This window comes from Symphalangus syndactylus, chromosome 9 (genome assembly GCF_028878055.3).
Source record: "Symphalangus syndactylus isolate Jambi chromosome 9, NHGRI_mSymSyn1-v2.1_pri, whole genome shotgun sequence".
NCBI classification, from domain to species: domain Eukaryota; kingdom Metazoa; phylum Chordata; class Mammalia; order Primates; family Hylobatidae; genus Symphalangus; species Symphalangus syndactylus.
In genome coordinates, this window is record NC_072431.2 from 66,275,307 (window position 1) to 66,300,091 (window position 24,785).

Consider the following 24,785-nt stretch of genomic DNA (forward strand, 5'->3'; position numbering starts at 1 on the left):
ATCCATTCATTCTCCCTACTAATCCCCTCAATAGAATTCTTCTCCCTGCTCCTTTCGCATAACCTGTTTTACCAGGATTCAGGCCTCCATTCTGTCCGTGACCTCAAAATTGTCTATAAGCTTCTGGTCTTGAACTCCTGACCTCAAGCAATCCTCCTGCCTGGGCCTCCCAAAGTGCTAGGATTACAAGCATGAGCCATTGTGCCCTGCCAAGATGGCATATAATCTTCTGTAACTCACTGGGGGGTTGGGTCTTTATTCTGAAGGCCCTTGTGTATACATGTTAAATAAATTTGTATGCCTTTTCTCCTAGTAATCAATCTGCCTTATGTCAGTGATTTTCAATAAAGCTAAAGCCTTTGTAAAGGCTGGTGGATCTGCCTAAATCTCTTCTGCCATAGAGCAGCCTGGATCACTCACTCACCTGGGTTTAGACTTTCCTCAAATGTCACTTTCTCAGCAAGGCCTAGCCTGTCTACCATATTTAAAACTGCACCTCACCCCTGTACCCCTGTTACCCTCCTGTGCTTTTTATGTTACCCAGAATAATTTATTATACATGAATTTATTTACTATATGTATTGTATTTTATATTATATATTAAATAATATATCTTTATTACATTTATCATATTATAAAACTGTATTATATTTATACTTATTGTTTTAAGTGGAGATTTATTCTCTCTCCACTCACTCTGTAAGCTCCTTGTGAATGGAAATCTTTATTTTGCTCACAGACATATTCCAATGATATGTTTTGGCTGTGTCCCCACCCAAATCTCATCTTGAATTGTAGCTCCTGTAATTCCCATGTGTCATGGGAAGGGCCCAATGGAAGGTAATTGAATCATGGGGATGGGTCTTTCCATACTGTTCTCATGATAGTCAATAAGTCTCAAGAGATCTGATGGTTTTATAGAGGGGAGTTTCCCTGCACAATGTCTCTCTTGCCTGCCGCCATGTGAGACATGCCTTTTGCCTTCTGCCATGATTATGAAGCCTCCTCAGCCATGTAGGACTGTGAGTCCATTAAACCTCTTTTTCTTTATAAATTACCCGGTCTCAGGTATGTCTTTATCGGCAGCATGAGAGCAGATTAACACACCCAAGCACCTAATCTGGTATCTGATGCATAGAAGATGCTTAGTATTTGTGGACTAATGAATAAATGAGTGAATGGATGGGATATATGTCTTCAGCTCTAGCCTGATGCTCTGTGCATCATAGGTGTTTAATTATTGCTTACTGAAGGGAAGAGCCCCACAATCAGATCCAGTTCACGTTCTTGATGACAACAGCCCTGGAAAAACCAGTGTTTGCTATGATCTCATTCTTCCTGTTTGCATTTTTATTCTTAGAGACAGGGTCTTTCTGTGTCACCCAAGCTGGAGTGCAGTGGTGCAATCATAGCTTACTGCAGGCTCCAACTCCTGGGCTCAAGCAATCCTCCCACCTCAGTCTCCCAAGTAGCTAGGAATACAGGCGTATACCACCACACCTGGCTAATTTTTAAAAATTTATTTAGAGACGAGGTCTCACTACATTGCCCAGGCTGATCGTGAATGCCTGGGCTCAAGCGATCCTCCCACCTCAGCCTCCCAAAACACTGGAATTTTTTGCATTTTTAGGACTAAACCACAATCACAGACGCTGTGAGGTATAATCAGGATGAAGGGGAGTTCAGAGCTCACCAGGTTCCCTGGCCTCACATCCCCTCTAGTCAGCAATAGGTGAGCCCATTTCCTCTCTACTTGCCCTACCCTGGGGACCCTCCTCCAGCAGACAAGGACACCAGCTTTCAATCATCAGTCTAGTCTTCCTCCTTATCCTGCTCTGAGAAACAGAGAGGCCAGTGTGGCTGGAGCACAGTGAGTGAGAGAACCAGGGATTGGAGACACCAGTGGAACCTAGATGATGCATGGCCTTGGGGTCATGCAGAGAAGTCTGGGGTTGTCTGAAAGCAAGGGGAGCCTGGCGCAGTGGCTCCCACCCATAATCCCAGCACTTTGAGAGGCCGAGACGGGAGGATCACTTGAGACTAGGAGTTTGAGACCAGCCTGGGCAACATAGTGAGATCCTGTCTGTACAAAAAATAATAACAATAAATTAGCTGGGCATGGTGGCACGTGCCTGTAGTCTCAGGTACTCTGGAGGCTGAGGTGGCAGGATCACTTGAGTCCAGGAGGTCGAGGCTGCAGTGCACTATGATCACACCGCTGCACTCTAGCCTGGGCCACAGAGCAAGACCTTTTCTCTAAAATAAATAAATAAATAAAAATAAAAGTAAGGGGAAGTTGATGAGAATAATAAGCAAAATAATAGCTAGCCATTATATTTATAGCAAGGTGCATATGTTTACTAAGGCTCATATGTATAGTAAATTAACATTAACTATCAGGTACTGTTATAAGTACTTTATTTACACCAAATCAATTCTCAAAAATTTGTGTGAGGTAGGTACCATTATCCCCATCTTACAGCTGAGGAAACTGAGGCACAGGGAGGTTAAGGAGCTTGCCAAGCTCACAGAGCCCATAGGAGGTGGAAGCTGGAATTCAAATCCAGGCCATCTGGTTTTTCAGTTCCTGTAGGAAGCACTGGGCTGTACTGTATTTCCTGCCAAGCATTGCACAAAAAAAGAATTATTTGGACTTTAGCAGGAAGCTGGATTGTGGAGGGGTGAGCAATGGAAATAACAGATTAATTGAGAGGGCTTTATAGAATTCAGGTAAGAGATGTTGGTGGTGGACATAGGGTGGTAGCAATGAAAAACAGAGAAGAATGAACAGACTTAAGATACATTTGCGATTTGGGAAGAATGAAAGCTGATTCCTAGCTTTTGAGCTTGAGCAACAAAGTAGATCGCCAAGCCTTTGATGACACAGGAACAGGCTTGGAGGTGGAAAGTCCCCAGAACCCAGTATCCTCGCCCTTGGATAGTCTCTGAACCCATGTCAATCCCGCAGCCACATGCTAGAGAAAGCCTGGCACACGGATGCCAAGGTTAGCCTGCACTGGCGAGCCCATGCCAAGAACCACAAAAGCCTCATTTTATTTAAAACGCAGGGCTTGGCTGAATTCCCCACCTAGACAGAGGCAAGCGCATTACTTCATCTTGTGAGCTGCATTACAGCCTCTGTTTTCGTGTATCTATTAGCAAGGCCTCTCAGCCGAAAATCCAGCCAGCCCATCAATCACTCCTCCCGGAGGCCCACAAACCAGGCAGCAGAGGCCGAAATCCCAGTAGGCATCTGTCGGCATTTGCCCATGGGACCAGGCCCCAAAGACTTCCCTGTTTATGCATAGGAGGTCTTGTTTCTTTATATTTTTAATTAAAAGCAGATTTTTATCAATCCCCCCACAAAATCTATTGGGGGAACTTTAATTTTGCTTCCAATCTCCCTATTTAATACTCCCCTAGTGCCCATAAAAAGCTGTGGTGTTTCAGTTCATGATTTGAATCTTTACAGATAATTAGTTGGCAGAACGACTTGGAGAGAGAAGCAGGTATATATTTTCACGACTTGGTCAGGAGTGGGTGGGAAAGTGGTGGGAGAAGCATCCCCAGGCAGTCTTGGCACATTTTGGCTCATGAAACATCAACACGCAATTCATTTAAAGACATGTTCATTTAGGTTCTTTGGCTGCTGCCATAAAAAGTGCTTTTCCCCTTTATTTCTGAGATGTCTTTATTAGAACACCTTTAGGCTCTTCCACCTTCAACTCCCCTTTCACCATCTGTAATCATTTGACTTAACCTGCTCCGGCCACCTCGGCCTGGCCCCGAACCTGCAATCTTCTTCTCTGCAATTGTCTTTCCTGCGATCCTCTTTTCTCCTGCCTTCTCCACCTCCTCCCTGTTGATTAGCCTGTACCTCACAGTTCCCTCCTTCCCCTCCTGTCCCCCATTCCTTCCCCTTTCAGGCTCAACTGCTATTCCCATTAACTGACCACGTTGTGTGTGGGTCAGAAGATTTGTTGGAACAAATGTACTCACCAAAGCCTGATGAGAATCCTGTGAAATGATAGTTTTACACACACACACAACAACACCTGTGCTCGCTCACCCCCACCCACACACATGCTTCTTTGACATCTGAAGAATCTGAGGCTCCTAGAGGTTACAAATTTTACTCAAATCCTTTTCCTCCTCTTTCCCTTACTTTTCACTCTCCATTATCCTTCATCTCAGTTAAAAAAAATATGTAGGCTGGGTGCGATGGCTCACGCCTGTAATTCTAGCACTTTGGGAGGCTGAGGCAGACAGATCACCCTGAGGTCAGGAGTTTGAGACCAGCTTAGCCAACATGGCAAAATCTCATCTCTACTAAAAATATAAACATTATCTGGGCGTGGTAGTGCATGCCTGTAATCCCAGCTACTCAGGGGGCTAAGGCAGGAAAATGATTTGAACCTGGGAGGCAGAGGTTGCAGTGAGCCAAGATCGCACCACTGTACTCCAGCCTAGCCTGCGCAACAGAGTGAGACTCTGTCTCAAAAAAACAAAATGCAACTACATGAATAGATACACATACAGACATATAGGTAGACGGTCAAAGAGACAGGTACACAGAGGGACAGATAGACTAACAGAAGGACACACTAGGATAGTTACATAAATAGAAGAAAGACAGGTAGACAAACACAGATAGATGATGGATAATAGATGACATACAGATAGATGATAGATAGATAGATAGATAGATAGATAGATAGATAGAGAGATAGAGATAGATAAGAGATATGATTTCGCTCTGTGTCCCCACCCAAATCTCACTTTGAAGTGTAATCCCCATAATCTCCACAGGTCAAGGGCAGGACCAGGTGGAGGTAATTGAATCATGGAGGCAGCTTTCCCCATGCTGTTCTCGTGATAATGAGTCTCACAAGATCTGATGGTTTTATAAGCATCTTGCATTTCCCCTGCTTTCACTCATTTTCTCTCCTGCCGCCCTGTGAAGAGGTGCCTTCCACGATGATTGTAAGTTTCCTGAGGCCTCCCCAGCCATGTGGAACTGTGAGTCAATTAAACTTCTTTTCTTTATAAATTAACCAGTCTAGGGCATTTCTTCATAGCAGCTTGAGAACAGACTAATATAGATAGATAGATAGATAGATAGATAGATAGATAGATAGATAGATAGATAGATAGACAGACAGATAGATGATAGATAGATAGATGATACATATATACATGCATGGATAGATACATAGATATGATAGATAAATGAGAAAGCCTGCAATAGCTGGCAAAAATCAACCAAATACCCCCTCCATCTTTTGTCCTTTTTCACATGAAGCTCTCCCATTTGCATTTCTCACTCTACCTCTTCTCCTGTAATCTTCTGCTAGGTGGAATTGTAACTTGATGAAAACTCCATGAGGTAGATTTTTAAAGACTGGGAACAATAAGAAGTAGCTAAGAGGGTTGTGTGGTGGCCCAGGTGTCAATCACAACAAATGAGCCAGGGGGTGGGAAAGCTCTTCCTTTGTAAACAGTCAGGTTCTCACACCTGGGAGGGTGTCAGACCCATTCATAATTCAACAGGGTTTAAAGTGCAAGGGGAGGTGCCTTACCATGCATTTGAATTACCCAGAGGACTTCTTAACCCACAGATTGTTAAGCTCTACCCCAAGAGTTTCTGCTTCCGCAGATCTGGATAGGGCCTGAGAATTCACATTTTCTGGATAATGCTGATTGTTGCTGGTCCAGGGATCTCACTTGGAGAACCGCTGCTGTAAAATAATTTTTCAGAAGCTATTTTGGCTACTATGATGATGTTCAATCATGTCTCTTTTAATTAAATCCTATTATTCAGCATATTTGAAAATGAAGGGCCAGGCGCAGTGGCTCACGCCTGAAATCCCAACACTTTGGGAGGCCGAGGCAATCAGATCACTTGAGGGCAGGAGTTCGAGACCAGCCTGGCCAACATGGTGAAACCCCATCTCTACTAAAAATACAAAAGTTAGCCAAGCGTGGTGGTGCACACCTGTAATCCCAGCTACTTGGGAAGATGAGGCAGGAGAATCGCTTGAACCCAGGAGGCGGAGGTTGTGGTGAGCTGAGATCATGTCATTGCACTCCAGCCTGGGCAACAAGAGTGAAAGTCCTTTTCAAAAAAAAAAAAAAAAAAGGAAAAAGAAAAAGAAAGAAAATTCTGTTTAATACACCCCTAGGCTTCCAAGTTACCAGATCTTTTGGGCCTGAATCAAGAGATGGTTTGACCCTCCCCACAACGTCACATTCAAAATCATTCCTCTCAACCAGGACAAAACTGGCAGGGAGCCAGTGCAAAATGAAAATGTGGGACCTCTTATTTAAAAGTGATTAAGAATTTCAAGACAGCGATAGCAGAGCATTAACCAAGTGCCTGACCCTGTGCGACTGTGTGGGTTGCACTAGTGTTGCTAGATGGAGCTGATAGACCCAACATTCTTGCCCCACTCTGGGGAAGTTCTGTTCTGGTCCAGCATTTTGTGCATGGGATTAAGGGGTGGTCCTTGGGTCCACAGTCCTCCTGGGAGTTCATCAGCTCCAGTACAAACAGTCCTTGCCCTGCATTCATGAGGGGCTCATTTGAAACTGCATCCCACAGGGCTCTCCCTGATCTGACAAAAAACTCAAGGCGGGTGGGTAGAAGAAGAGGCCTCCTAGGAATTTCTTTCTTTTTTCTTTTCTTTTCTTTTCTTTTCTTTTTTTTTTTTTTAGACAGAGTCTTACTCTGTCACCCAGGCTGGAGTGCAGTGGTGCAATCTCAGCTCATTGCAACCTCCACCTTCTGGGTTCAAGTGATTCTTCTGCCTCAGCCTCCTGAGTAGCTGAGACTACAGGCTTGCACCACCACACCCGGCAAATCTTTGCATTTTTAGCAGAGACGGAGTTTCACCATGTTGGCCAGGCTGGTCTTGAACTCCTGACCTCAAGTGATCCCCCTGCCTCAGCCTCCTAAAGTGCTGGGATTACAGATGTAAGCCACGATGCCTGGCCTCCCCTTAGGAATTTCTCACACTCGCTTCCTCCTCCCGGATGATTGCTAACTCCCTCCTACAGCCATGCGTGCATTTCCTTCCTTCCGTCCTTCCTTCCTTCCTTTTTTTGAAATGGAACCTCACTCTTTCTCCCAGGCTGAAGTGCAGTGGAGTGATCATGGCTCACTGCAGCCTTGAATTCCTGGGCTCAAGTGATCCTCCTGCCTCAACCTCCTGAGTAGCTGGGACTACAGGCATGTGCCACTGCACCTGGCTAATTTTTCATTTAATTTTTTGTAGAGCTAGGGAGTGGCTGTGTTGCCCAGGCTGGTCTCAAATTCCTGGTCGCAAGCAATCCTCCCGCCTCGGCCTCCCAAAGTGCTAGGATTACAGGTGTAAGCCACCATGCCCAGCCCATCCAGTGTCTTAAAATTGAATTGAACTGATTTCCAAGCAGATGCCCATGAACGTGAGCATTTCGTCTTTGAGGGAAAGAGACAGCGAAGTCTTAAGAACCACACCCTGTTTCTAAAAATGGGTCAGGTCATTATTGGCAGACATTCTCCGAGGTCTCGAGGGCAAAATAAGCCAAACACAAAATGGCTATTAACTTCCTGAAGTTTCAAACCAGCCGGGGAAATTAGAAAACTAATAGAAAAATAGATCTTGCAACCCTGAAACCAAAGTAAATGAAAAAGTTTCAAGATGAAGTCCATCACAAGGGAGAGAGTTGCCTCCCCAGGATGGCGTCTCTCTAGAGGGACTGAATTCCAAACCCCACTGCAGAAAGGTTGTTAAGGAAAATCAAAGAAGGTTCTGGAATTTGGGTTGCATACCAAAATCACCTAGGGAGCTTTAAAAGGGAAAGACAAAACTGAACCCAGACACTGCCACAGGCAATTTGATAAGGATTTTTACTCCATAACTTTTTTAACATTTTAGATAGAAAATTTTAAGAATACACAACTTACAGAGATCACCACGATGAACCCTCATGTACTTCATCAAGTATCAGTAACTCACAACTCCAGATCAATCTTGTTTCAAACTCTGCTTCCACCCACTTCCCTCTCCACCCCAAAATAATAAATTTTTTTTTTTTTTTGAGATGAAGTTTCACTCTTGTTGCCCAGGCTATGGTGCAGTGGTGAAATCTCGGCTCACTGCAACCTCCGCCTGCCAGGTTCAAGCAATTCTCCTGTCTCAGCCTCCCAAGTAGCTAGGATTACAGGCATCTGCCACCACACTCAGCTAATTTTTGAATTTTTAGTAAAGACAGGATTTCCTCATGTTGGCCAGGCTGGTCTCCAACTCATGACCTCAGGTGATCCACTGGCCTTGGCATCCCAAAGTGCTGGGATTACAGGAATGAGCCACTATGCCTGGCCCAAAAATAATTATTTTGAAGCAAATTCCAGATGCCATGTTTACTTGATATTCAGATTATATTTCCTAAAAAAAAAAGAACTCTTTAAAAAAAAACAGTATCGGCCGGGCGTGGTGGCTCACGCCTGTAATCCCAGCACTTTGGGAGGCCGAGGCGGGCGGATCACGAGGTCAGGAGATCGAGACCATCCTGGCTAACACAGTGAAACCCCGTCTCTACTAAAAATACAAAAAATTAGCTGGGCGAGGTGGCGGGCGCCTGTAGTCCCAGCTACTCGGGAGGCTGAGGCAGGAGAATGGCGTGAACCCCGGGGGGCGGAGCCTGCAGTGAGCAGAGATCGTGCCACTGCACTCCAGGCTGGGTGACAGTGAGACTCTGTCTCAAAAAAAAAAAAAAAAAAAAAAAACAGTATCATTATCACACAAAAAATTAATAATCTCATATAACAATAATTTCTCAAATAATCAGTCAAAATCTAATTTCCCCTGTTGTTTTATAAATATATACACATTATATATATATTATATATACACACACATTTTATATACATCATTATATATACACATTATATACACAATACATATATATGTCTTTAATATATATTATCGATATTATTTTAAAGATTAAATAATATAAAATATATATTAAAGACATATATGTATATGTGTGTGTCTGTGTATATAATGTGTATACACACGTTCCAGCCTGTCACCTAGGCTGGAATGCAGTGGCACAGTCATTGCCTCCCTACAGCCTTGAATTCCTAAGCTCAAGTGATGAGCAGCTGGGACTACAAGCACACACCACCACACCCAGCTAATTTCTTTGTATTTTTTGTAGAGATAGGATCTCACTATGTTGCCCAGGTGAGTATTTAATTCCTGGCCTCAAGAAATGGTCCTGCCTCTGCCTCCCAAAGTGCTGGGATTACAGGTGTAAGCCACCACGCCTGACTAGAATATTGTCTTTTTGAAATTCCTGATACACTAATGAATCTGGTCAATGATTACTAGTGACTGTTACCATCACGAAAAAGAGGGAATGAGACATGAAGTATCTTTGATGTGAGTATACACCACCACCTATGAAGTTGTCTTATCAAATAATTCAAAATTGAAATGTATTAGAAGATCTAACTACCAATTTTCAGCAAATACAGGGACAGTGTGTTAAATTACATCATGGAGCTTCAATCAGCAAAATCTAGATGAAAAGAAACTCTGCAAGACACTGTCCTCATTTCCTCTTTAAAAAATTGCTCAGTAAAAAGGAGAGAGAGAGGAGTAACTTATAGATTAAAAGAAATCTAGCAGCCAGGCGCTATGGCTCACACCTGTACTCCCAGCATTTTGGGAGGAGGTCAAGGCAGGCAGATCACTTGAGGCCTGGAGTTCAAGACCAGCCTGTCCAACAAGCCGAAACCCCGTCTCTACTAAAAATACAAAAATTAGCCAGGCATGGTGGCGTGTGCCTGTAATCCCAGCTACTCGGGAGGCTGAGGCAGGAGAATTGCTTGAATACGGGAGGTAGAGGCTGCAGTGAACTGAGATCACACCACCGAACTCCCGCTAGGGCCACAGAGTGAGACTCTGTCTCAAAAAAACAAAAAACAAAAAAATTCAATTCTATGGATTTAGAATTGTTTGCTAGAATGCTTCCATAAAGAGAAACGTTCTTTTATCCACTTTGTGGATAAGGAAATATACATGTATAGTATATACGTATATACATATATAAGGTATGGTTCAAATAAGAAAGGCAGAATAAATACTTGATAACTTCACTTCATTTACCAGCTTCCAAAAGAAGGAACCGGTTCCCTAGCATTCTCCCAAGGTGACCGAAGATTTGTAGTTGTGGTTTCTTCCAATGTCATTAAGAACTCATTAATATGAACATATTTGATGGCTTCAATCCACTGCTATGATTACTCTTATTCTGATTGAATTACCCTACCTTTGGCAGTGAGAATCTATTGAGTTTGGCTCCTGAGTCCTTCTGAGATGATCCTTCTGTTGTCATAGCTAACAGATGATCCTTGTGTCTGGTGTGGCAAGGAGTTCCAGGCTCATGTATACATTCCTGCCCCAAACCTAGAATTTAGGCAATTTATTTCTCTACGAGGCCCTGGTTTGTTTTTGTGCAAAATAGTATTTAGAGACCACAATCTGGGGGCTAAGGGTACTTATTGATACTGAGTTGGTAACTGTTTCTAGGCCTTTTTAGAGGACAGAACTATAAAAGGTGCTTTGTTTTTGAAGAAAATATGAGTTTATATCATACTTCTAATTCAAATTCTGGACTACAGAGTTCTTAATTCATTGGTTTTACATGTGTAAACTTTTTCTCACATTAAAAAAAGAAATCTCAGTTTATAATTATTCATTTGTGTTATCCCATACAACACACAATAGTCTCCAAATGATGGTATCAATTACTATCAACAATATGATTACTGAAAACAGCTTACATTTTTCCCAGCTTTTTGTCCTTAGGGCATATTTTACTAAGGATGTATAGTCAACTTACTACATTTTTAAACTCTTGAGAACAGATACTACACTTGATCTAACAGTGTAGATCAAGAACAGATACTAACTTTGAATCCCAGCTCTGCCCTTAACTTACGCCTCATAAAATCAGTTATAATAGTTCCTACCTTGTAGATTTCTTGAGAGATTAAATGAGCTAATATATGTAAGTGCTTCAATCAGTTTTTAGCACATTTCAGGAGATAGAAAAGGCCAAGAAGCAATAAATTACTACATTTTACAGGTACTTGGAATCGTTAATTCTTTCTGTTTTATTCCAACTAGATAAAATATTTGGATTCATTTGTTTCATTTTATCTTCATATTTTAGAATTGCTTATTTTTAATTAATTTGGTTTTACAATTACATAAAATATTTATATGGTTCAAAAGACAAAAAGTCAAGTCAAAAAATGGTGCAAAGAAGTTCAGCTTCTCATCCCTGCCCCTACCCCAGTTCTACTCCTTCTCTCTTCCTACAGGGATTCTTTCTATTAAATTTAATTTTATAGTTTATCTTTACATATTTTAATATAAGGACATTTACATGTACATATATGTATGTATATACACATATATAAGGAAATATACATATATACATGTAAAGAAATGTTAAATGTATTTTCTTTTCCTTTTTTTTTTTTTTTGAGATGGAGTTTCACTCTTGTTACCCAGGCCTGAGTGCAATGGCACGATCTCAGCTCACTGCAACCTCTGCCTTCTGGGTTCAAGCAATTCTCCTGCCTTAGCGTCCTGAGTACAGGCACATGCCCGGTTATTTTTGTATTTCTAGTAGGGACGGGGTTTCACCAACTTGGCCAGGCTAGTCTTGAACTCCTGACCTCAGGTGATCCGCCCACCTTGGCCTCCCCAATTGCTGGGATTACAGGCATGAGCCACCTTGTCCAGCCCGTGTATTTTCTATATATATACATGTATATATGTATATAGACATATATTTCTTATATTAAGGAAATATACATGTATATATGTCTACTTCTTTACATTAAAGAATATGCATATACATGTATATTTCCTCATAGTAAAATATAAAGGAATATACATGTACATGCATATACTTTAAGGAATGCATGTATGCATATATATGTATATTTACTTATATTAAAATATAAATACATATACACATAGAAACATATATACATACATATGTAATGCGATTTATGTCACACATATAAACATGATCCTTCCCTTTCTTGAATGAAAGCAGCATACCACACACTTTGCTTTTCTCACTCCCTGCTGAAAATCCTTCCCTATGCCATGTGGAGATCTTCCTCATTCCTTTTGACAGCTGCATAGTAGTCTGTCATGGGAACATGCCATAGCTCTCTTTCTGGATTATTTCCAGTTTTTTGCTATTACAAACAGAGCTGCAATGCATGACCTTATGTGAACAACTTTTCATATTTTCAGGCTCTCTAGTGAATCGAATGTGCAACCGGGGTTGAGAACTTCTGATCTAGACGGAAAGCAGGTTGTTAAGAGATCTAACTTGGAATCCTTAACTTACATCTCATAAAATGTAAGTAACAATAGTTCCTACCTTGTAGACTTGTTGAGAGGGTTAAATGAGCTAATATATGTTAAGTGTTTAAATCAGTTCTTAGCACATTTTAGGAGATGCACATTGTTATTGTTATTGTTGTTGTATTAGTCTGTTCTCATGCTGCTAATAAAGACATACCCGAGAATGAGTAATTTATAAACGAAGGAAGTTTAATGGACTCACAGCTCCACACGGCTGGGGAGAACTCACCATCATGGTGGAAGGCAAAAGAGGAGCAAAATCACATCTTACGTGGTGGCAGGCAAGAGAGCTCGTGCAGGGGAACTCTTATTTATAAAACCATCAGATCTCATGAGACTTATTCACTACCACAAGAACAGTGTGGGGGAAGCTACCCCCATGATCTAATTATCTCCACCTGGCCCCACCCTTGACAAGTGGAGATTATTACAATTCAAGATGAGCCAAACCATATCAGTTGTGAATCTTCAAATTTTTCCCTCCCCTCCCCTCCCCTCCCCTCCCCTCCCGTCCCCTCCCCTCCCCTCCTGTCCCCTCCCCTCCCCTCCCCTCCCCTCCTCTCCTCTCCCCTCCCCTCCCCTCCCCTCCCCTCCCCTCCCCTCCCCTCCCCTCCTCTCCTCTCCTCTCCCCTCCCCTCCCCTCCCTTCCCCTCCTCTCCTCTCCTGTCCTCCCCAGAGACAGGGTTGTGCCCTGTTGCCCAGATTGGAGTGCAGTGGTATGATCATAGCTCACTGCAGCCTCCACCTCCTGGGCTCAGTCAGTCCTCCCACCTCAGCCCCCTAAAGGGCTGGGATTACAGGTGCACACCACCATGCACACCCCAAATTTCTTATCTAGCTTCCCTGTTTCAATGGTCCTAACTGCCTCGGGATGTTGGCACAACAAAATTAGATCATGGTTATGAAATTGCTTGAAATAGTTATCATCCCCGAAAATTTGGAGAAAGGGTGTTGTTTCATCACCATGATTTTAGAGTGACCCTTTAGGATGATGGGACTGTCATCTCTGGAGCTGTCTATACAGTTTTCAGAGTATTGATCCCAGGTGTGTCTGTGAGGGTGTTGCCAAAAGAGATTAACATTTGAGTCAGTGGGCTGGGGAAGGCAGCTCCACCCTTCACCTGGTGGTCACCATCTAATCAGCTGCCAGCAAATATAAAGCAGGCAGAAAAATGTGAAAAGAAAAGACTGGCCTAGCCTCCCAGCCTACATGTTAGATCATGGTTATGAATCCATGAGACAACCTGTCAATTCACTCCAACCACTAATTTCATTGATTTCTTTATTTTCTACTAAATTGACAGACTGAGTAAATTGACTCAATTGACAGGCTGTTTTGATATCATTTAGACCTAGCTCAAGTGGTGCTAATCACGAAGGGAGAAATCATTGTTATTGACATTGCAGCTATGATCAAAGACACGCTTAGTGTGGACTGACAGAGGAGTGCTGGGATCTTACCATGGAACTAGCTTCATGCTTTACCACGCTAAGGTTCAGAGAACAAAGCTTGCCCAATCTACTTTGCTGCTGTAGTAGAGGGGTGATTAGAATGGAGGGCAGATCAAGACAAAAAAACTTTGGAAAGAATCCATCCATACATAAGTGCACCAGCTACTCAAGAGACTGAAGCAGGAGAATCGCTTGAGGCCAGGAGTTCAGGACCAGCCTGGGCAAAATGGTCAGCCCTCATCTCTACAAAAAATAAAATAACTAGCTGGGCATGGTGGTGCATGCCTGTAGTCCCTGCTACTCAGGAGGCTGAGGTTAGGAGACCACTGAGACAAGAAGTTTGAGACCAGCCTAGGCAATATAGAAAGACTGCATCTCTATGAAGAAAAATTAAAAATTAGCTGGGTAAGACGACACATGCCTGTTGTCCTGGCTACTCAGGAGGCTGAGGCAGGAGAATTGCTTAAGCCCATGAGATCAAGGCTGCAGTGAGCCAAGATGGTGTCACTGCACTCCATCCTGGGCAACAGAGTGAGAATCTGTCTCTAGAAAAAATAAAATAAAAACGTTTAAAAAGAATATATAAGTGCATATTATTGGTGTGAGTCTATCTGCCAAATTCTGACTGTGTGGAAGAGCTAACAGAGCTGAAGTGACCCAGATACGCACTGTGGTAGGCTGACTAATGGCCCCAAAAGATCTCCCCACCCTAATCCCTAGAATCTATGAATGGTACTTTTCATAGCAAAAGGAGTTTTGAACATGTAGTTGGGTTTTTTTTTGTTGTTGTTGTTGTTTTGTTTTGTTTTGTTTTTGGCTTGATTTGTTTTGTTTGTTTTTTTTTTTGAGATCGAGTATCACTCTATCACCCAGGCTGGAGTGCAGTGGTAGGATCATGGCTCACTGCAACTGCCACCTCCCAGGTCCAAGCAAACCTCCTGCCTCAGTCTCCCTAGTAGCTGGGATTACAGGTGCCCGCCACCACACCCAACTAATTTTTGTATTTTTAGTAGAGACGGGGTTTCACCATGTTGGCCAGGGTGGTCTCAAACTCTGACCTCAAGTAATCCACCAGCCTTGGCCTCCCAAAGCGCTAGGATTACAGATGTGAGCCACAGCACTTGGCATAAAGATGTGACTAAGTTCAGGATCCTGAGATAGGCTATTACACTGGGTATCTGGGTGGGTCTAATGTAATCACAAGTGTCCTTTTTATCGGAGGGAGTCTGGGGGAGATCTGACTTACAGAAGAGGAGCAGGAGCTGTGAGGACACGAGCAAGGGGCTGAAGTGCTGTGAGGAAGGGCCCATGAGCCAAGCAGTGCAGGCAGATCCCAGAAGCGGGAAAAGCAGGAAAATGAATTCTCTCCTAGAGCTTCCAGAAGGAACTGGTCCTGCCAATACCTTGACTTTAGCCCGGCGAAACTTGTTTGATACTTCTGGCTTGCAGGACTCTAAGAGAATAGATTCATATTGTTTTAAGTCACCACATCTGTGACAATTTCTTAGAAGCAGTAGTCAGGGTTCTCTAGAGGGACATAACTAATAGGATATATATATGTCTGCAAGGTGAGGAGCAAGGAGAGCCAGACTGCATCCACAAACTGAAGAACTTGGAGTCCAATGTTCAAGGGCAGGAAGCATCCAGCACGGGAGAAACATGTAGGCTGGGAGGCTAGGCCAGTCTTTTCTTTTCACATTTTTCTGCCTGCTTTATATTTGCTGGCAGCTGATTACATGGTGACCACCAGGTGAAGGGTGGAGCTGCCTTCCCCAGCCCACTGACTCAAATGTTAATCTCTTTTGGCAACACCCTCACAGACACACCTGGGATCAATACTTTGTACCCTTCAATCCAATCAAGTTGACACTCAGTATTAACCATCACACAGGAGTTCAGAGCTGCAGTGAGCTATAATCACAAAAGCCACTGTACTCCAGCGTGGGTGACACAATGAGACCCTGACTCTAACAAATAAATTAAGGCTGTTTTCATTTTATGCCTTTTAATATAGAGCCATTACCAAGTTCCAGGACAGCTGATCACTCTGGGAGTTCCCTGTGTTACCCACTACCTTCCTTGGGCTATTGTGCCAGTGGGTGACCTTATACCAGAAAAGGGTAGCTGATTCTGGTCCCTCCTGCACCCCACAGCGGGAGAGATGAACGCTGCCTTGTGTACAGAGCAGATTGTCATGGAGGTGGCAGAGCAGGCCAGAGAATGGGGAAGAGACAGGGAGGCAGCATTGGAAGCAGCTGCAGGCTCATTAAGGGGACTTGGGTGAAATCTGGACCACCCCACTCCTAGCCATATGCTCAGCTGCAAACCACAGCTGCTTGCCAACGAATATCTCCTCTAAACAGCAGCGGCAGAGTCAACATACTCTCCTAGCTCTGGGGGCGACTTCTCTTTGCTGCTCAGCCACTTGCTTTGAAGTCCAACTGAGTAGGCCAAGCATCAAGAAGAAGGAGTAGGGTTTTCAATCAGGCCAGTGCATTTCTGTGATTGCACCATAGAGGAATGAGGGGGAATGAAATAGTGGATTCGCTGGGAAGGCACTGCCCTGTGTTGTTCCACTTCCCAGAGGTCTGCCTTTACTCAACTGCAAGCATTGCAATCTCTTATCTAAATAAAGCTTCTCACCTGGGCATTCGAGATTCTCAACTATCCTGTCCCTACTAACTGCTCCAAGGATTTTTTTCAATTCTTCCACTCAGTGGGCACTCACTGGCCCCCAAGTATACCATTGCATCAGAATGGCATACTTGAGGGTTTCATGATGGAAGTTTCATGATGGAAGCAGCTTTGACTATCATTTCAGTGTTGTCTCCCAGTCCTCATATGTCTAGCACAGGGTGGGTACCATAAATACTCATGAAGGGATGAATGCCACTCACTCAATACCCGCTAGGTACTAAACACAGTGCTAGGCATTTATTGGTGTGAGATCCTAGCCAAGTTTCTGAACCTCCTTGTGTCTGTAAATCTGAAACAGAGGCAAATATATAATATATCATCAAGGACATCTTCAATCTTAAAAATATAGAACTCCAGCCTGGAAAACGTAGCAAAACCCCACCTCTACAAAATAAAAATAATCAGTAGGGCATGGTAGTGCATGTCTGTAGGCCCAGATACTAGGGAGATTAAGGTGGGAGGATCGCTTGAGCTTGGGAGTTTGAGGCTGCAGTAAGCTATGATTGTACCCCTGCACTACAGCTGACGCAGCAGAGCCAGGCCCTGTTTCCAAAATAAATAAATAAAAATATAAAATAATAGTACCCATATCTCCAGACTGTATGAACCTCCTATAGAAAATTGCAATAATAATATGTTCAGAGGGTTGATGTGAGAATCAAATGAAACTGTATATATATGTATATATATAGCATCAAGTTCAGTCCCTGACACAGACTACAGTCCAATAATGTTAGCCATTATTATTATGTGGCTATTATTACAAAGATTAATAGAATGGCAATCAATGCAGGAGACAAACAAGTAAACAATTGCAGTCCAAACTGAAAGGCACCATCACAAAATTATGAACAAAACCCTGTGTGGTCCCAGAGGCTCTATCTTAAAAATGTGTCTAGAGGCCAGGCGCAGTGGCTCACACCTGTAATCCCAGTACTTTGGGAGGCCGAGGCAGGTGGATTACTTGAGGTCAGGGGTTTGAGACCAGCCTGGCCAACATGGTGAAACCCTGTCTCTACTAAAAATTAAAAAATTAGCCAGGTGTGGTGGTGGGCGCCTGTAATCCCGGCTACTCAGGAGGCTGAGGCAGGAGAATCGCTTGAATTTATGAGGCAGAGGTTGCAGTGAGCCAAGATTGCACCACTGCACTCCAGCCTGGGTGACAGAGCGAGACTCCATCTCAAAAAAAAAAAAAAAAAAATGTGTCTAGAGCCAGGATCTTTTTACACCAATCCCACCAGTAGCATTCTAGTACAAGTGACCTATGTTTCTTACTTAGATTATTTCAGTTGCCTCCTAACTTGTCTCCCTGCCCTAACAGCTGCCCTTTCCCTGTCCTATCACCTACAATCTATTCTCAGCACAGCAGCCAGGGATGTTGCTAGAACTTGAGTCTGCTCATATATCCTCTGTTTAAAACTCTCCAGTAGCTCTCCATGTCACTCCAAGTAAACATCAGAATGACTACTATCGTCTCCTACGAGAGTTAATTTTAGGTTAACTTGACTAGGTCATGTGGTGCCCAGACATTTGGTCAAACATTATGCTAGATGTGCTCATGAGGGTGTTTCCGCATGAGATGAACATTTGCGCTGGTACACTGAGTCAAGCAAATTGCCCTCCCTAATGTACATGGGCCTCCTGCAGTCAACAGAAGACCCAAATAGACAAAAAGGCTGACTCAGAAGGAATTCTTCCTGCCTGACTGCATGAGCTGGGACATCAGTCCTTTCCTTCATTCATGCTCGAACTGAAACACTGGGTCTTCTGGGGACTTGAGCCTGACACTCTCAGAATGGAACTTACGCCATCAGCTCTCCTGAGTCTCCTGCTTGACAATTACAGATATTGGCATTTCTTAGCCTTCATAATCACATGAGCAAATTCCACATAATAAATGCCTTTATCAACCTCTGTCTCCTTCTCTCTCTATATATATATATACATAAACATACCTTCATACATATATACAGAGCTGACCCCTGAAAGATGCAAGGGTTAGGGGTTTCAACTCCCTGTGCAGTTAAAAATCTGTTTATAACTTTTTTTTCTTTTTTTTTTTTCAGACAGGGTCTCACTGTCACCCAGGCTGGAGTGCAGTGGTGCTATCTCACCTCACTGCAACCTCCGCCTCCCAGGTTCAAGCGATTCTCCTGCCTCAGCCTCCCAAGTAGCTGGGACTACAGATGCATGCTGCCATGCTAATTTTTGTATTTTTTGGTAGAGATGGGGTTTCGAACATGTTAGGCAAGCTGGTCTCAAACCCCTGACCTCAAGTGATCCTCCTGCCTCAGCCTGCCGAAGTGCTGGGATCACAGGTGTGAGCCACCGCACCCAGCCCAAAAACCTGTCTATAAGTTTTGACTCCCCCAAAACTTCACTATTAATAACCTGCTATTGACCAGAAGCCTCACTGATAACATAGTCAATTAACACATAATTTGTATATTATATTACATACTGTATTCTTACAATAATGTGAGCTAAAGAAAATGTTATTATGAAAATTATAAGGAAGAGAAAATCTATTTATTATCCATTAAGAAGAAGTGGATCATCATAAACTTTTTATCCTCATCCTCATCGTCTTGGTATTGAGGAGGCTGAGGGACAGGAGGAAGAGAAGGGGTTGGTCTTGCTGTCTCAGGGTGGCAGAGGCAGAGCAAGATGCACATATAAGTGGACCCATGTTAAACTCATGTTGCTCAATGGTCAACTCTGTGTGTGTGTGTGCATGTATGTACACGCTTGTGTCTCCTATTGGTTCTGTTTCTCCAGAGAACCCTGCCTAATACACCTACAAATTCTAGGTGTATCACCTACACCACCATCACCTTTTTTTTTTTGAGATGGAGTCTCGCTCTGTTGCCGAGGCTGGAGTGCAATGGCGCCATCTCAGCTCACTGCAACCTCCGCCTCCCAGGTTCAAGTGATTCTCCTGCCTCAGCCTCCCGAGTAGCTGGGATTACAGGTGTCCACCACTAGGCCCAGCTAATTTTCGTATTTTTAGTAGAGACGGGGTTTCACCATGTTTGCCAGGCTGCTCTTGAACTACTGACTTCAGGTGATCCACCCACCTCAACTTCCCAAAATGGTGGTATTACAGGCGTGAGTTACCGCGTCCAGCCCCGTTACCTTTTTTATTACAATTCTTTCCATTTTTCCCCTGCTTGTTCTGTTCCAGCAGTTTAACTTGTTGTTCACTAAAGTAAACGTATTGTTTTCCAAAATGAGAAGCCCAGTGAAGCCTCCAGACCTCCGTGCCTCCCATGGCGGAGGGGCCAGTGTCATAGCTGAGGCTTTAGTGTGCTTCTTTCTCCTGTATCTAAGTGGCACCGACTCTCAACTCCTTCAGGCCCATGTCCAATCTCACGTGATTATGAAGCCTTCCTGGGCTCACCAATATGAAATGGTATACACACAGACACACACACACTTGCACACACACATATACACACACACGCACACACACATACGTGGACACACACAATCTTTTTATTTTATTTCCCTTAAAGTGCCATAACTTTCTCTATAGCATTTATCATTATCTGACATACTATGTATTTACTTGTTTATTTTTTGTTGTTGTTGTTTTAGTTTTCATTTTTGTTTTTTTGAGACGGAGTCTCGCTCAGTCACCCAGGCTGGAGTGCAGTGGCGCGATCTCGGCTCACTGCAAGCTCCGCCTCCCGGGTTCACGCCATTCTCTTGCCTCAGCCTCGCGAGTAGCTGGGACTACAGGTGCCCGCCACCACGCCCGGCTAATTTTTTTGTATTTTTAGTAGAGATGGGGTTTCACCGTGTTAGCCAGGATGGTCTCTATCTCCTGACCTCGTGATCCGCCTATCTCGGCCTCCCAAAGTGCTGGGATTACAGGTGTGAGCCACCGTGCCCGATCTACTTGTTTATTTGTTTAAGGTCTATCTGTTCCCTCTAACTAGAATATAAACCCTTTGAGAGTAAGAACTTTGTCTTGCTCACTTCTGTGTTGCCAACATGTAAACTGGTTCTTAGCACAGAGTAAGTGCTCTGTATCTGTTTGCTTCTGTTTTTGTTTTTGAGATGGAGTCTCAATCTGTCACCCAGCCTGGAGTGCAGTGGTGCAATCTCGGCTCACTGCAACCTCCACCTCCCGGGTTCAAGGAATTTTCCCTGTCTCAGCCTCCTGAGTAGCTGGGACTACAGGTGCCCGCCACCGCCCCCAGGTAATTTTTGTATTTTTTACTAGAGACAGGGTTTCGCCATGTTGGCCAGGCTGGTCTTGAACTGCTGACCTCTGGTCACCCGCCCACCTCAGCCTCCCAAAGTGCTGGGATTACAGGCGTGAGCCACCGTGCCCAGACTGTATCTATTTGTTGATTGAATCAATGACTACATCAAATATTTAGGCTTGACTTTTGAAGGATGGAAGTGTTCTAGAGGCACTAACCGATATATAAACTATCACAACAGGAAACTGAGGTTTTGCTGAGTGTTGGTTAAGGAGAATTAAGGAGCCTCCAGGTACAGTGGCTCATACATGTAAGCCCAGTGCTTTGGGAGGCCAAGGTGGAAGGATCACTTGAGGCCAGGGGTTTGAGACTAGCCTGGGCAACATAGCAAGACCCTGTGTCTAAAAACAAATACAAAAAAATATTAACTGGGCATGATGGTGCGTGCCTGTAATCCCGGCTACTCCGGTGGCTGAGGTGGGAAGATGGCTTGAGCCCAGGAGTTCAAGGTTGAAATGAACTATGATCTACACCACCACACTCCAGCCAGGGTGACGGAGTGAGAACCTGTCTCTATTAAAAAAAAAAAATTAAGCAGCAACAAATTTAGGGTTTTGCCCTCCAACAAGGACCTGGATTACAGACACTCCACACTGCTGAGGAAGGGCTGATCTTTATGCTTTAACAGCCAGCAAAGCACAGAGCATGTATGACATCCTCATCTATAAATTAAAGAGCCCAACAAGGATATAAGCTTGAAGTAAGTGAAGTGAGTAGCTCCATGCAGGGCCAAGATTTTCCTCAGAAAACAGCCCTGGGTCTGTTCCAACACTGAGATAAATTGGAGACAGAAGCCCCCAAGTCAATGCCAACGAGAACAGCTGCAATATTTTTAGTTGGAAATAGCCCACCAGAGCCATCCCATCTCAATGAAGAAATCAAACACAGAAGGTCTCGTTTCTAAGCAGTGTGACATCCTGGTAAAACCTGCAAGAAAAGCTGGTAGTGAAATATTGCCCCCAGTAAGTAAATGAGTTGTCTTTGCTATAAACGGTTGTCAAAAGAAAGAAGTTGCGAAGGTTAAGGTTGTAACGTACATCTTGGTCAGGAGGCAAGAAGAAACAAAGAGACTGGAGGCTGGACCTTGATAGAACTGGCTCTAGTCTACACTGGGATCATAGTCAAATGGGAAACCGGGTACTTGCTAATTGTCCTCACCCATGAAATGGTGCTATTCAATACCCTACCCTATTCGATAGGGTAGCCACATGAGTCAAATGAGGTAAAGTTTGCAGAAGTATCTTAAAAAATTGTAGGCATCACCGTGGCTCATGCCTGTAACCCCAGCACTTTGGGAGGCTGAGGCAGGAGGATCGCTTGAGGCCAGAAGTTCGAGACCAGCTTGGGCAGCAGAGCAAGACCCTTACACTAAAAAAAAAATTTTAAGTTAGCTGTATGTGGTGACTTGCATCTGTATTTCCAGCCACTAGAGAGGCCAAGCCAGGAGGATCGCTTGAGCCCAGGAGTTTGAGGCTGCAGTGAGCTATGATGGTGCTCCAGCCTGAGTGACAGAGTGAGATCTTGTCTTTAAAAATTAATATTAAAAAAATGGTAAGCCCCGGCCAGGCACGGTGGCTCACGCCTGTAATCCCAGCACTTTGGGAGACCGAGGCGGGCAGATCATGAGGTCAAGAGATCGAGACCTTCCTGGTCAACATGGTAAAACCCCGTCTCTACTAGAAATACTAAAATTAGCCAGGTGTAGTGGTGCACACTTGTAGTCCCAGCTACTCAGGAAGCTGAGGCAGGAGAATCGCTTGAACCCGGGGGGCGGAGATTGCAGTGAGCTGAGATCATACCACTGTACTCCAGCCTGGGGACAGAGCGAGACTCCATCTCAAAAAAAAAGAAAAAAAAAAAACGGTAAGCCCCATATAAGTGTGAAATAACAAAAGTGGACTATCAGCAAGGATTGTTAAAGGGAATGGTCTATGGATATAAGTTAGCTAGACAGGTGTTCCTCAAATGGATTAAATACTATTTGGGGAATAAGCCTAACTAATGCTGTTCGTAGGACACATCTTACATATCTCAGCTATGAAGGCACTTCCTTCCTCCCTGTCTCTCCCAGCTCTGTTACAATCAACAGTGTATCTAACACACTGGATGTGAACACCAAGATCTTGCCTCTTTGGCAAGCCACCTCTTAAGGTCTTGTTGACAGTCGTAATCAGCTGTTACTAATGAAAAAAGTCATATATGTGGGGGCTGGGCATGGTGGCTCACACCTGTAATCCCAGCACTTTGGGAGGCCAAGGCAGGCAGATCATTTGAGGTCAGAGGTTTGAGACCAGCCTGGCCGACATGGTGAAACCCCATCTCTACTAAAAATAAAAATTTTAAAAAAAGTTATGTATGACTGAAATGACCTATGTTCAAGGCTATTCATCACAGCATTCTTTATAACAACAACAAAAAAAAGATTGAAAATAGCTTAAGTGTTTTCTTTAAATAAATTAAGATACCTCCAAAGAATGAAACAATTCCTAAACTATAGGAATCTCTGTATGTCCTTATATGGCATTACTACCAAAACATATTAAGTTTTTTTTTAATGAACAGAATGGCATGCATATACGTAGGCTACTGTTTATATAAATAAGGAAGAGAAAAAGAAGATATACGTGTAGGGTTTTTTGCTTGGATATGCATAGAATATCTTTGGAAGTACACCCATTATATTAGTAATATTAGTTGCTTCCAAGGAGAAGAAATAGGCAATTGATGAATAAATGAATGACTGGGTGGGTGGAAGATAGATGTGGACATTAACTTTTTTTTTTTTTTTTGAGACAGAGTCTTGCTCCGTCACTCAGGCTGGAGTGCAGTGGCACAATTTTGGCTCACTGCATCCTCCACCTGTCAGACTCAAGGGATTCTCCTGCCTCAGCCACCCAAGTAGCTGGGATTACAGGAGCCCACCACCACATCCAGCTAATTTTTGTATTTTTGGGAAAAACAGGGTTTCACCATGTTGGCGAGGCTGGTCTCAAACTCCTGGGCTCAAGTGATCCGCCCACCTCAGCCTCCCAAAATGCTGCGATCACAGGTGTGAGCCACCGTGCCTGGCTGACAATAGACTTTTCACTATGTATCTTTATACCTTTTGGATTTTGTCCCACAGGAACGCATTACCTAAATAAACTAAATTAAAAATAAAAAGACAATTAAAACACATTAGACATGCTCATTGTAGAAAAACTTCAAAATACAGCAAAATATAGAGAATTAATAAGTATAATTCTATAGTTTCATAACTGAAAATAACCATTAATAATGCTTGATGTATTTCCTTCTGGTTGATTTTTTTGCAATTTTTACGTAACTAAGACCACATGGTATGTAGATTTTTGTAATCCACCCTAAAAACAGTATCATCAGCATTTTCCCACATCACTAAATGTTAACAGAATGATTATTTTAATGAATGACTCCGAGTCTATCATATCACTGCACCACAATTTAACTAATATCCTTGAACATTTAAGCAGTTTCCCATTTTTTATATAATCATCTTCAGGCAACGATCTTGGTCTACGACTCTGATTATATCCTTAAGCTGAATTCCTAAAAATAGACTTACTGGGTCAAAGGGTATAATTTTTTGTCATTGTTTCTTGATACACATTGCCAGATTCCCTTCAGGAATCTTGTACTAATTTATAATCCTGTCAGCAATGTATGAAAGCCCTCTTTGTGATATAATCCAGGGCTGTTTTGACATCACAGTAGGATGGCCAGGACTCTAGCCATTCTCCAGCTCCAGATGAAAACCAATCAGACAGATAGCCACTCTGAGAGCCTGCAGGTGTAAATTACACAACTTTGCTAATTGCGTTGTAAAAACACCTTTTCTGGATTCCTGAGAAAGGTAACCTGAATCGGTAGGTACTGAAAGCACTATTATCACTAAAAATAACACTGT

The 24,785-nt window shown here is 43.3% G+C and overlaps 1 long non-coding RNA gene across 1 annotated transcript; it reads right to left on the reverse strand.

Annotated features, from left to right (window-relative positions):
* Positions 1–8,394: 8,394 nt before the first annotated feature.
* Positions 8,395–24,487, reverse strand: LOC134731371 (uncharacterized). Its single transcript, XR_010113594.1, has 3 exons — positions 24,444–24,487; positions 23,964–24,004; positions 8,395–8,426 (listed from the first exon to the last, which is right to left on the reverse strand). It is a non-coding gene; the product is annotated as an uncharacterized lncRNA (long non-coding RNA).
* Between the last annotated feature and the right edge of the window lie 298 nt (positions 24,488–24,785).